The sequence below is a fragment of the Mercenaria mercenaria genome, chromosome 4 (assembly GCF_021730395.1).
Source record: "Mercenaria mercenaria strain notata chromosome 4, MADL_Memer_1, whole genome shotgun sequence".
Taxonomy (NCBI): Eukaryota; Metazoa; Mollusca; class Bivalvia; order Venerida; family Veneridae; genus Mercenaria; species Mercenaria mercenaria.
Window position 1 is genome coordinate 27066256 of NC_069364.1, and position 15443 is coordinate 27081698.

At 36.6% G+C, this 15443-nt stretch overlaps 1 long non-coding RNA gene across 4 annotated transcripts; it reads left to right on the plus strand.

Moving 5' to 3' along the window:
* Positions 1-3869: 3869 nt before the first annotated feature.
* Positions 3870-6489, plus strand: LOC123553277 (uncharacterized). Of its 4 annotated transcripts, none has more exons than XR_008370533.1 (3): positions 3870-4023; positions 4935-5088; positions 5826-6489. It is a non-coding gene; the product is annotated as an uncharacterized LOC123553277 (long non-coding RNA). The 4 variants fall into 4 exon arrangements; XR_006686692.2 differs by having other exon boundaries at positions 3879-4023; positions 4951-5088; XR_008370534.1 differs by lacking the exon at positions 3870-4023 and adding an exon at positions 4030-4240.
* The last annotated feature ends 8954 nt before the right edge of the window (positions 6490-15443 follow it).

Here is a 15443-nt window from a genome sequence, read left to right on the forward strand (position 1 = left end):
AGAGAATCAAGTTCACAAGTACATCCTACTAGCCTGGAAAACAGTAGTGCAGGTATTACTAAGTATTTATACAGGTATAACCCAGGCATTGTGGAAATTCTACTAGATGTTTAGAAATTTCAAAAGAGTACATAGTGATTTTGATATCATTTCAGACAGTGGAATTTGTTGTGAGTACACATTATGTTAGTAGGTAGATTAGCCTTGGAACAAAATTATGAATGAACATTTGTCGGAGATAACATTGACTTGTTCACCACAAAACAAACACTAACATGTATTTAAGAGGATGAACAAAATCAAGGTAGTATTCATTTTCATGGAAATGCGTATGAGTTCGGCATTTTTAATGTACCTCCCTCACAATAAGTAAACAATGTAGACAAGTTCTAAAACAGACAAAGAAATATACATTACATAGTACATCTTCAAAGAAGATTTCAATGTAATATTATAGTTTATGAAATAATTTTGCTTCATCGGTTCATATTCACAGGAAAGTAGAACAAGATTCAGTAGGATATAGCAAAAAGTAGAAAACAAATTAGATCCGGAATAGGTATCAAATAGACTACCTCAGTGTCTGTGATTTAATATATTGTTACGCACTAGGGTGGTTATTCTGTCTGGATGTAGCCTTCGGTTATGAGCTAAATACTTTCAGGAGGACTTGGCCGATCGACATGAGAAAACTTCTTCTAATGTATTAGGTCAAGGACTAGGAACTCTGTACTAACTGTTCATGAAGCTTAATTTGTGTATTGTCTAAGTTACACAAATAATTCAAAGTCAAAGTATCAACGAATAAAATGTTACACGATCCACATTAAATTTCAAAGGAACTCAGCAATTCACAAGATACCACACAGTGCTTATAATGTAACACAGTATAAATGTAGAAGACAGTGTTAGCTTTCCATAACTTAATTAAATGCACTATTAACTTGAGCATTAAACTCTATTCATCACTTAATATATCTCAAAAGGCCTAAATAATTCACCATTCAGTAGTGAGGACTTGTAAAACATCAGTTCAAATATTCATCATTAAGACTGCATAGGCTTTCCATAACTTCTAAAGATGAGTGCATGTGTCCTTAGTAACATTCATTTCAATAAGACAAGCGAATGCATTAAATTCACTTGAAAAGTTAATATAAAAATAAATGTTCCTTCAAATCTTCTAAATGAATATCAAAATTACTTCAGCTTTATGTTAAAATGTGCTTACATCAATATAATCCATGCTCAGGACAAGCAAAAAGTGCCCTTAAGCGTATTGTTTCAGAACTTGAGTGACCAAGATGGTCAAACAATTACATACTTTAGATCGATTGTGCTAAAGCTATAGTGATTCGCATCGTGGAAAATGATTTAAAATCAGGATTATATGTGAGTCAGTCAAAACAGATGTCCTTCCAAAAAGTAAACAAAGTTCGGATAAGATCTAAACGAACATGGGAGTCTATAATGTGGGATTGGTCGGTCGTATTATGTAGATCAACACATATGTGTACAGTTCTGTGTTTCGTTACTTTCATCTTACAAGTGAATGTCGCAGAGACAATTTAAACCACAGCCAACATTGACTGGGATCAAGAAAAAAAGAAAATGGTAAGTCCCCATTGTTCAAGGTGTTACAATATAACTACAATATAGTAAAAAGAAATGTCTTTAAAAAGGCAAATGGCATAGAAATGATCAATGAGTATCATTTCCATGAAGAAAGGTCAAAATGATATGACGTGCTGATCCTGACATATTTTAGTGTTTGGTCAGAATCCCCCAAAAGTAACCCACTAGCACAATATCTCGACCCACATACAGTTAGTGTTCACCTTGGCAATTGACTGATGTATCTAAATCGTCCTTTCTGTAATTTTCTGTCTAGGCATTTCATTCATTCTTAAGGCGACATATATGCAAGGGATAAAACATCTGAAAGCGAGATTTAAAATCAGTTCTTAAAGCGAAAACCATGTACCTAAACCGTGTTTTAAAAGCAGAAAAGAATAATGCAGCTGAATACCTGAATAAAAATAAAACCCTAGCAGCTTTTGAATCACTTGTGACACCCAGAATTACAATTACTCGATTAAGTTCTCAGTGTAAATAAAACTTGGAGCAAAAGTTCAAGTTGAAGTCAGTTGATCATTTGCAGGTTGGGAATTACAGTAACAAAGTATTGTTAAATTTTCTGCTTTACTTTCACGAGGAACATAAATTTGCCGGTCATCTGAATCCTCGTACGTTTGAAACCGGGGACAATAACCAGGTACCACTTATCCTTCTGTAAGCGAGGTACGCAACGGGGGTACAAGTTTACTTTCGATTTCTCTTGCGATCATGGTAACAAAACTACTGAATATTCTCTGTTTAATGTGTGCATTCTGATATTCAATAAAATTTAAGACAGTAATAAATAAATAATAAATAAATAAGCGCACACCTGTTCCGAGCCCCGATTACTGAGGAATATAGGTCAAAATCCATGTTAAACAGCTACGACGAAAAATGCAACTTGTCAACTGAAGCAGCTGCAATAGCATGCCTCATCGTTCTTGTGGCACTGAGACGGGAGGAGTAATCATAATACGAGCACGTTAATCATTCACAAAATTACATAAATATCACAATTAATTTATTTATGTAGTTATTTGCAACAACATCTTTTATGCGCTGATATTATATTACATTCTAATATGTTTGTGTCTTTTAAAACACGCTTACGCTAGAATGGTGTCACGTTAACGTGCGGTGACGTCAATTTTTTTGTTGCGACCAAGAAAGAACGCTATCATATTTTATCCGTAATACGTCGTACAAATAATTTCACTAAGGCTGCGCCCTCGTGCAATTACTACGCCCGACGTATAACCGCCCATCAAGCATAAATAGTGTTACAGCACTATTTTGCTATAGATTTTTTCTTAATTAAGTTTTTTGCTTACACCTTTTCAGTGAGAAAAATATCAGAAGAGAAATTACTGGCCAAACTGAGCAGCACCTGATAGGCAAAGGAAAAAGACAAAAGCAAAGCATTCATATGTTTTAACTTAAATAATCTATTTTGATATATATTTGTCTAAAAGTGTCTAAAAGTGTAAAAATTTCATACTTTAACTTGCACTAACTATTTGCTATATATCTGTGTTGATGAATTGTAGGATGGGATAGAAGCTTTGTTTAATTTATAAACTATTTTTCTATGTCATTTGCTTGAAAATGCAACATATATTTCCACGAAAAAGCTTTCATATATTTATAGTGGTCCCCTTCGAATTATTTAAAACAATTTTCTTTGTTGTACTTTTTCCCCGGATTTTTCTTCAAATATTATATAAAAGAAGTCATATTGTAAATAAAATTAACATTCAATGTTATTTTCTCATAGACCAACAGGCAATTATTTTGAATGCTACAGTTAATATTGACGGTTCTTACTGTTAACCTTTCCGTTTTGTAATATCTTAGGACATAATTTTGGGGATAATGAAACAAACAACACCGACTTATATGCAATACTGTAAAACTTTGAAACATTATATAAAAAAAACCTTCGCCTAATGCATAGGGTGTTGTAGCATTTCTCAGGTTGGCAATATGCAACCTTTTCTGTCCTGTTTTATGTACATATTTATTTATTAATTTAATATAGCTCTTAATTCATCCTAACAATATGTTAAACATAGACACATACACATGTTATTTTTTCAATCGTTTGCGTAAACTATGAAAAGTTCTTTAATTTATTTGTATGAGTAAATTATTCGGTGGTACGTATGGTTTCACATCCTATTCATTGGCAGTGGTATTTGTTTCCAAAATCAGCGGGTTGTATCTTAATCGGGTTTAAGATAAAAAGAAAAAACAGGTGTAGTGTGGTTGACTGACAGTGGAGGGCGGGTAAAATATTATCATTGAATGAGATGTTGTGCATTAAAGTAAATATTAGCGCTACAAAAGCACAGGAATAAGTGCAAAATATGTGAAAAATTATTTGATAGAGAGGCACTTTGAAAGGTAACTATTATGCGTCAGCTTATCAAAAATAAGTTAACAGAAAACGTCAGAGAAATAAATTGTGTGATTATTTAATCAAAATTTTGTTTTGATCTGATCGCTATATTATTTTTTTGTAATGTTTGACAATTTTAGTAAAATAATAATTTACAGAAGGATGTATAAAAATAAATCGGATTAATTTCAAGTTGGTGTTTACATACGGAAACATAGTGTAGTAAGTATTGTTGAATTATCGGTTACATTTTTTGTTAAAGAAGGAGAGAGCATCTAAAGTATTGTTGTAAAATCATCCTGGAAAAGATATAAATTGATATGCAATCATGTTCATATATTTCTTGAAAATCAAAACATGAAAAGAATCGTTCGTTCGTTTCAGTAATTAAAAGCAATATCTTATAAAATGTCAGACAATGTTGAATTTTGGCAGATCAACAAAATGCCTACTGGTTTGTTTTGGCTTTTGTTTTAAGGTGAAATTAATAAATTGAATAAATGTAACGTTTCGGTCGCAAATGTATAGAGAAAAAAATCCCTCAAACAGTTTCAACTCTGAGACTTTATTCACGATAAATGTGTTACTTAAAACTCTTAAAAGTCAATTAGTTTCAGTTATCTATACAATCCAGTACGATAGTTATGGGTCTTTTGAAGTATAAATGTGTACTGATAAAAACAAAAACGTTTCCAGTTTGTTTTTTTAGGAAATGTAATGTAAATCTCATCAGTTATTCCAGAATGTAATATTACAAATATTATAAGAAACACTGTAGTTAACATAATAAATATAAATAACTAATAAGTGCGTGTATTTTAATGGAATGTGTGTGTAATTATATACCCTGTGAACATGTTACAAATCATAATCTCGCTATTTATTCGTAATCTATCATCGATGTTTTATGTTTCAGTACCAAATTGTTGTAGTCAAACCGCAGCGATATTGGTATACATTTATTCAGTTGCATCCATTGAAGGCAACCACAATGTTCTGGTCAACGATGCTTGTGCAGCTATATTTCATTCTGATGTTAGTTTGTCTCATCGTGATTCGTTATACGGAAGGTAAAATATGATCTTTAAGCTGAGTTATGTTCATAGTGTGCTGTCCATTGCTGCTAGTTTTAAATTTAGTTTGAAAGATATAATTGAGCCGAGCCATGAGAAAACAAACATAGTGGCTTTGCGACCAGCGCAGTCTGGTCAGGATCCATGCTGTTCGCTAACGGTTTCTCTAATTGCTATATGCTTTGAAAGCGAACAGCATGGATCCTAACCAGACTGCGCGGATGCGCAATCTGGTCTGGATCTATGCTGGTCGCAAAGCCACTATGTTGGTTTTCTCATGGCGCGGCTCATATATTTATGTGTCATGCTTATAAACTATGGAAGGGTTTATTCAAATATATTGGCATAATTTTGTACAAGTTCGATAGTAAGGTATTAAAACTTTTTTTGTGCATCAGATTTGATGTGAAATGATCAAAGTTGTATTTTATAACTTACAATTAATGTAAAAAGCCGCGTTTTATGTTTCTAAAGGATCTTCGTTTACATTAAGTGTTCATTAGAATTCCTGTTTAACTGTTTAAAGAAATGATTTATTTATTTCATCATTTAATTTGAAAATATTTAGATCAAATTTATTCATTTTACCTTATGAAAATACTGGGGGTGTTGTTTATCTTCATTTTCTCTCATACTGTATTGCTTTTACTCTCTGATATAGGCTCCATATTAAAACAATTACCATGTTACTACTTTATTGCCTAATGTGTAACGCATTTTTGCAATCTTTTTAGCAACGAGAGGAGTATGCCGTAGGCCGACGACAACGACCCCGGCGCCACAGGAACAAACAACAGCAGCGGCGCCTTAGAGGTGCCGTTTGCAAAGAATGAAAACTGATCCTCTTTACTTCATTGCAATATTTGCTTGCATAAAAGACGTCAAGTACTGACCTGACATATATATTCAGCTAAATATTCTAAACTGTCCTTGCAGCATACATTATAAGTCGACAACAGTCTTAATTGAGCATAAGTCTTTAATTTCACAACAGAAACAGTAACGTAATGTAATATGCTTTGAAATTGGTGACCTTAGCAGCTCGACCATGGAGGTCTCGGACTCCGTCGATAGTGAAAACTACATATCCTTGAAAGTCAAATGCAAATGATAAATAAATAGACCAGGATTCCCAATTATAAAGGTATGAATTTTTGGTTGAAAAAACCTTTCATATGTGACGTCGACGTTATCTAAAGCGTTGCTCTAATGTATTTTTATTGCCTCTCCCAAACCGAAAATACAATCTTCAACAAAAGATTTTGACTGTTACATTTGCCTTTTTCATTTGTAGCTCTTATCATATGTTGTCTATAGTTATACTTTTATATGTTTCGATTGATTGTGTTACCACTGGATCTTTCAGTCAGTAGCATGAGAAATATAAATGAGTTGTTATTATTGACTTATTACTTTGTTAATGCTGAGTATATGATTTTAATATGCATTCAATGTTTTATCCAATGCGGAAATAGTTTGTACACGTGGTGTAAAAGCAAAACGTTGATTGGATTGTATTGTGGGAATTTTACAAAAGGACGAGATCGCCATGAAATACACGTTCAAACTAGACTAAAGACCAAGGTGTCGGGTGGTGGATATAAAAGCCGCTTTAGAATTATTTAGAATGAATAGAGATGGGAAGGGATAGGATTACTTTACATTTTGATCGTCTACCCTCCTACCGGTTAACATATTATTACGCAACCATTAAGTGCCACCCTTTGAGTAATATATGAAATATCATTTATTATATTTACCGTGACCCTATTCATAAACTGACTAAAATATTTAAAATATTCTTATACAATTACATATGTGTGTTATCGAATATATATAACAGTTATTCTCCCCACCACTACTTTTTAGTGTACCGTCGTTTTCAACTTTAAATCAATAAATTTTGCCTACTATTATTACATAAGCCGTGAAAATAATTTAGACATTATGGTAGTATATCGTTTGTTCTTAAATGAATACTATTTTTTGAATGAAAAGAAAATATGAAGAAAGTTTAAAACACAAGTGAATTGAACTCCTAGAAACGTCTGCTGTATTACAAAATTTCTTTCTGTAACAATAGAACCATAGGCTACTAAAAGGTAATTGGTGTACATTTACAAATTGCAATTAATTTATGTTATTCAACATAATGCTTTGACTGATATCCCACAACAAATCATTATATTTTTGTCGAATTTTGATTTACGCGTTTCAATAACTAGTATGTTGATTCTAATCCTTACAAAAATGATAATTTATGCGTTTAGGAAAAATGATATTTTGAAAAGACGATATTCACCTTAAACTCGTTTTGCACTATAAATTCAGAACAGAGATAAATACGTTACAAAATTTGTGATGTTATCTGTATATGTCACCATGTCTTTTAGTACCAGGTTTTTCACAGAATGCTTCTTCAGTGAATATAATTAAACTGTTATTTGAAATGATACATAATTAACGAGCATTTAGTGAGTTTTTATTTTATTTCAATGGGAAAGAATACTGAAGATTTCAAAAGAACACCTGGGTGAATTATAAACACCTATTCGTGATAAATGACATTCATATGTTATTCTCCAAAAAGTTTACCCTGCGAATTTGAGCTGTGTATAGCCAGTAAGAAAATGTACAAGAGATATATATTAATTCAATGGTCTGAAAGTCCTGTTGGTATGACTGCCAAGGATACCAGAATTACAATTTAACATAGATAAAAATGTCAGATTACTTTGGAACGAAACATTTTTTGCTTGAAATACTTCTAGTACGGTCTGTTGTTAGACACTTAAAGCGTGTATTAAAACTAAAACTATTTTATCATTGGTTCTGACATTTTTAACGACAGAAACACAGATACAACCAATACAAATCACGTGCTATTAGTATATGTATATTTGAGCCGTGCCATGAGAAAACCAACATAGCGGCTTTGCGACCAGCATGGATCCAGACAGTCTGGTCAGGATCCATGCTGTTCGCTTTCAAAGCCTATTGCAATCAGAGAAACTGTTAGCGAACAGCTTGGATCCTAACCAGACTGCGCGGATGCGCAGGCTGGTCTGGATCCATGCTGGTCGCAAAGCCACTATGTTGGTTTTCCCATGGCTCGGCTCCTTTCTATTCTAAAACGGTATATGTCGAAGTCTCTTCATTGCTCTGTTTTATGCCTTCAAGTCTTCTCTTTTCTGTAGCCCATAAATTGCAGTATTAACATCCACAATACGTTTACATAGAAAAAGTGGTAATTTGCGCATTAGCAAACTTGGTGCTATAATATTAAGGGTCGCCCTTCCCGCGAAACTGCACTCGCGATTTAACGTCTTTCAGAAAAAAGAACATCATGCTTAAATTCTGTCGGTCAAAAAGATTTCTTTAAAAAGTGGACACCAAAGTTTCAAAAAGAACTTTAAATTACTGCTTCTATCAATTTTCTGATCGTAAAGATCAAAACCTAATCGAGACCACAAAATAATGAAAATCAGGAACTGGACTTCTATGAAAGGCAACTCACAATTTTATTGATATTTAGCCTCATTTTTTATACTCATCAAAATGAAAATATATGAAATGAAGGTTATTTTGTGCGTTTAGATGGGAACAAACTGTATTGAGACTTCTTGCAAATCTTACAAATCATCGATTCATGGATTTCCAATGACTATGTCCCTATGTGGTTTATCCACGTGTAAACGTACTAAAATATCATATTATTCATGGATTTGCAATGCGTTTTAGCTTTAAACAAGGATAAATATCTAACAGGGAAAGCCACGTTCCAAAAACCGCAGCCTCTCAAAAAGCCAACTCGGCACGCGGACGCGCACAAGACCAATTCACAAACTCTCACAGAAAGCAAACACCATTAGACAAAACGAACAAACAAAGGAACACAGTGGTGCACTGCTTTGGAACGGTCAATGGCAAAACTACCAATGGGGATCTTAAATCGGTTTATGGTGCACCTAACATCTCTCTTACCCCACCATGTTCCAGAGTCACGGGACGGTGTAAATAATTGTTTCCCCGCCAGGAGAAACCCGAACATACGCAATGACAACCGAAGGCATGTTGTGTAAAACACTAAAATGCTCTTGTATATTTATATAAAAAGCAATTCTTATGAACCTAAAACGCGTGAACTCAATGTATTTACAGAAGACAGAGCAACAGGGGAAACGACGAAACATGCTAGAAGACAGAAATCAAAATAGCTCAGTCCCGGTCGAATTTAAGAACTACCTGTCATAGAGGCCTCCACCTGTTCCGTATGTCAATTGACACAATCAAAGAGGAAAGCGTAGCGTTCACCTGAAAAAGGGCTGAACACCAAACATATAGTGATCTAAAATCTTTTGAAGTTTGTAAACCACATCCCTAGGTTTTAATATACCTTCTCGAGGAAGTGCCTTTAAATTACTTTTATAGTTAAAAACTAAATCTAAATTACAATAGTAAAATGTATCAAGGCATTTACGTAATTTATAATAACGGTAGCCTTATTGAAGAAGATTATCTGTAATATATTGATTACGTTCATTGAAGTCCTCAAGATGACTACACGTTCTTGCGAAATAATAGAGAAATATATATCCCATAAGATTTTGCCATCCAAATGGAAGAAATTTACAAATTATACTAGAATTAAAAATAATCCCCAGTGGCTTAATTTGATATGTATAAAAGTGTCATAAATAGAGAAATGAAACGATTGTGCAAAAGTATACGTACTTATGACAAGGCGAAAAAACATTTCTTTTAGAATATTAAAAAGCTGATTTGGTACATTTTGTGTAGAATTTTTAGCGATTTCATGTATTTGATAGTAGCCTTGTTTTCGGCGTATTTACGAAATGTGTGTGTTGTGTTTTCGGACACGATAAAAAGTAATACTCAAAATATTTTAAAATCGCGAGTTGCAATATTCGAGAATAATAGCCAACAATTAAACAACCGTGAATATTGCCTCATTATTAAATACAGTTCGATGATGTCGTTGATTTTTGCTAACTAGTTATATATATATATTTAAAACCTACAATGATAGAACTGTTAAATAAAAATGAAGGCGTCAAAAGCGTCGTACCATCCATATTATATAGACCTACTTTCATATCGTCAAACGCGTCGTATCATCCCTATCATATAGACCTACTTTCATATCGCCAAAAGTGTCGTATCATCCCTATTATATAGATCTACTTTCATCTCGTCAAACGCGTCGTATCTTCCCTATCATATAGACCTACTTTCATATCGCCAAAAGTGTCGTATCATCCCTATTATATAGACCTACTTTCATATCGTCATACGCGTCGTATCATCCCTATCATATAGACCTACTTTCATATCGCCAAAAGTGTCGTATCATCCCTATTATATAGACCTACTTTCATATCGTCAAACGCGTCGTATCATCCCTATCATATAGACCTACTTTCATATCGTCAAAAGTGTCGTATCATCCCTATTATATAGACCTACTTTCATCTTGTCAAACGCGTCCTATTATCCCTATCATATAGACCTACTTTCATATCGTCAAACGCGTCGTATAATCCCTATCATATAGACCTACTTTCATATCGTCAAACGCGTCGTATCATCCATATCATATAGACCTACTTTCATACCGTCAAAAACATCGTATTATCCCTATGCTATAGGCCTAATTTCATATCGTCAAACGCGTCGTATCATCCCTATCATATAGGCCTACTTTCATATCGCCAAAACCGTCGTATCATCTTTGTGCTATAGGCCTACTTTCATATCGTCAAACGCGTCGTATCATCCCTATCATATAGGCCTACTTTCATATCGCCAAAAGTGTCGTATCCTCCCTATGCTATAGGCCTACTTTCATATCGTCAAACGCGTCGTATCATCCCTATCATATAGGCCTACTTTCATATCGCCAAAAACGTCGTATCATCCCTATGCTATAGGCCAACTTTCATATCGTCAAACGCGTCGTATCATCCCTATCATATAGGCCTACTTTCATATCGCCAAAAGCGTCGTATCATCCCTATGCTATAGGCCTACTTTCATATCGTCAAACGCGTCGTATCATCCCTATCATATAGGCCTACTTTCATATCGCCAAAAGTGTCGTATCCTCCCTATGCTATAGGCCTACTTTCATATCGTCAAACGCGTCGTATCATCCCTATCATATAGGCCTACTTTTATATCGCCAAAATCGTCGTATCATCCCTATGCTATAGGCCAACTTTCATATCGTCAAACGCGTCGTATCATCCCCATCATATAGGCCTACTTTCATATCGCCAAAAGCGTCGTATCATCCCTATGCTATAGGCCTACTTTCATATCGTCAAACGCGTCGTATCATCCCTATCATATAGGCCTACTTTCATATCGCCAAAAGCGTCGTATCATCCCGATGCTATAGGCCTACTTTCATATCGTCAAACGCGTCGTATCATCCCTATCATATAGGCCTACTTTCATATCGCCAAAAGCGTCGTATCATCCCTATGCTATAGGCCTACTTTCATATCGTCAAACGCGTCGTATCATCCCCATCATATAGGCCTACTTTCATATCGCCAAAAGCGTCGTATCATCCCGATGCTATAGGCCTACTTTCATATCGTCAAACGCGTCGCATCATCCCTATCATATAGGCCTACTTTCATATCGCCAAAGGTGTATCATCCCATGCTATAGGCCTATTTTCATATCGCCAAAAGGTCGTATCATCCCTATGCTATAGGCCTACTTTCATATCGCCAAAGCGTCGATCATCCTATGCATAGGCCTACTTTCATATCGTCAACGCGTCGTATCATCCCTATCATATAGGCCTACTTTCATATCGCCAAAAGCGTCGTATCATCCCATGCATAGGCCTACTTTCATATCGTCAAACGCGTGTAATCCCTATCATATAGCCTCTTCCATATCGCTAAAGGCTAATATCCTATGCTATAGGCCTATTCATATCGTCAAAGGTCGTATCATCTATCTATGGCCTACTTCATATCGCCTATAGCTATTTCATATCCCCAAAAAGCGTCGTATCATCCCTATGCTATAGGCCTACTTTCATATCGCCAAGGTCGTATCATCCCTATGCTATAGCCCTACTTTCATATCGTCAAAGCGTGATATCCCTATCGCTATAGGCCTACTTCATAATATCGCTATGCTATAGGCCTACTTTCATATCGTCAAACGCGTCGTATCATCCCTATCATATAGGCCTACTTTCATATCGCTATAGGCCTATTTTCATATCGCCAAAAGTGTCGTATCATCCCTATGCTATAGGCCTATTTTCATATCGCCAAAAGTGTCGTATCATCCCTATGCTATAGGCCTACTTTCATATCGTCAAACGCGTCGTATCATACCTATCATATAGGCCTACTTTCATATCGCCAAAAGCGTCGTATCATCCCTATGCTATAGGCCTACTTTCATATCGTCAAACGCGTCGTATCATCCCTATCATATAGGCCTACTTTCATATCGCCACACGCGTCGTATCATTCCTATGCTATAGGCCTACTTTCATATCGTCAAACGCGTCGTATAATCCCTATAATATAGGCCTACTTCCATATCGCTATAGGCCTTTTTTTAATATCGCCAAAAGTGTCGTACCATCCCTATGCTATAGGCCTACTTTCATATCGCCAAAAGTGTCGTATCATCCCTATCATATAGGCCTACTTTCATATCGCCAAAAGCGTCGTATCATCCCTATGCTATAGGCCTACTTTCATATCGTCAAACGCGTCGTATCATCCCTATCATATAGGCCTACTTTCATATCGCCAAAAGCGTCGTATCATCCCGATGCTATAGGCCTACTTTCATATCGTCAAACGCGTCGTATCATCCCTATCATATAGACCTACTTTCATATCGCTATAGGCCTATTTTCATATCGCCAAAAGTGTCGTATCATCCCTATGCTATAGGCCTACTTCCATACCGGCAAAAGTGTCGTATCATCCCTATGCTATAGGCCTGTTTTCATATCGCCAAAAGTGTCGTATCATCCCTATGCTATAGGCCTACTTCCATACCGGCAAAAGTGTCGTATCATCCCTATGCTATAGGCCTACTTTCATGTCGTCAAAAGCGTCGTATCATCCCTATGCTATAGGCCTACTTTCATACCGGCAAAAGTGTCGAATCATCCCTATCATTTAGGCCTACTTCCATACCGGCAAAAGCGTCGTATCATCCCTATCATATAGGCCTACTTCCATACCGGCAAAAGCGTCGTATCATCCCTATGCTATAGGCCTACTTTCATATCGTCGAAAGCGTCGTATCATCCCTATGCTATAGGCCTACTTTCATACCGGCAAAAGCGTCGTATCATCCCTATGCTATACGCCTACTTTCATATCGTCAAAAGCGTCGTATCATCCCTATGCTATAGGCCTACTTTCATATCGTCAAAAGCGTCGTATCATCACTATGCTTTAGGCCTACTTTCATATCGTCAAAAGCGTCGTATCATCCCTATGCTATAGGCCTATTTTCATATCGCCAAAAGTGTCGTATCATCCCTATGCTATAGGCCTATTTTCATATCACCAAAAGTGTCGTCAAAAGCGTCGTATCATCCCTATCATATAGGCCTACTTCCATACCGGCAAAAGCGTCGTACCATCCCTATGCTATAGGCCTACTTTCATGTCGTCAAAAGCGTCGTATCATCCCTATGCTATAGGCCTACTTTCATACCGGCAAAAGTGTCGAATCATCCCTATCATTTAGGCCTACTTCCATACCGGCAAAAGCGTCGTATCATCCCTATCATATAGGCCTACTTCCATACCGGCAAAAGCGTCGTATCATCCCTATGCTATAGGCCTACTTTCATATCGTCGAAAGCGTCGTATCATCCCTATGCTATAGGCCTACTTTCATACCGGCAAAAGCGTCGTATCATCCCTATGCTATACGCCTACTTTCATATCGTCAAAAGCGTCGTATCATCCCTATGCTATAGGCCTACTTTCATATCGTCAAAAGCGTCGTATCATCCCTATGCTATAGGCCTACTTTCATATCGTCAAAAGCGTCGTATCATCCCTATGCTATAGGCCTACTTTCATACCGGCAAAAGTGTCGTATCATCCCTATGCTATAGGCCTACTTTTATATCGCCAAAAGCGTCGTATCATCCCTATGCTATAGGCCTACTTTCATATCGCCAAAAGCGTCGTATCATCCCTATGCTATAGGCCTACTTCCATACCGGCAAAAGCGTCGTATCATCCCTATGCTATAGGCCTACTTTCATATCGTCAAAAGCGTCGTATCATCCCTATGCTATAGGCCTACTTCCATACCGGCAAAAGCGTCGTATCATCCCTATGCTATAGGCCTACTTTCATATCGTCAAAAGCGTCGTATCATCCCTATGCTATAGGCCTACTTCCATACCGGCAAAAGCGTCGTATCATCCCTATGCTATAGGCCTACTTTCATATCGTCAAAAGCGTCGTATCATCCCTATGCTATAGGCCTACTTTCATACCGGCAAAAGTGTCGTATCATCCCCATCATATAGGCCTACTTCCATACCGGCAAAAGCGTCGTATCATCCCTATGCTATAGGCCTACTTTCATATCGTCAAAAGCGTCGTATCATCCCTATGCTATAGGCCTACTTTCATACCGGCAAAAGTGTCGTATCATCCCCATCATATAGGCCTACTTCCATACCGGCAAAAGCGTCGTATCATCCCTATGCTATAGGCCTACTTCCATACCGGCAAAGCTATAGGCCTACTTTCATACCGGCAAAAGTGTCGTATCATCCCTATGCTATAGGCCTACTTCCATACCGGCAAAGCTATAGGCCTACTTTCATACCGGCAAAAGTGTCGTATCATCCCTATCATATAGGCCTACTTCCATACCGGCAAAAGCGTCGTATCATCCCTATGCTATAGGCCTACTTCCATACCGGCAAAAGCGTCGTATCATCCCTATGCTATAGGCCTACTTTCATACCGGCAAAAGTGTCGTATCATCCCTATGCTATACGCCTACTTTCATATCGTCAAAAGCGTCGTATCATCCCTATGCTATAGGCCTACTTTCATATCGTCAAAAGCGTCGTATCATCACTATGCTATAGGCCTACTTTCATATCGTCAAAAGCGTCGTATCATCCCTATGCTATAGGCCTACTTTCATACCGGCAAAAGTGTCGTATCATCCCTATGCTATAGGCCTACTTTTATATCGCCAAAAGCGTCGTATCATCCCTATGCTATAGGCCAACTTTCATATCGCCAAAAGCGTCGTATCATCCCTATGCTATAGGCCTACTTTCATACCGGCAAAAC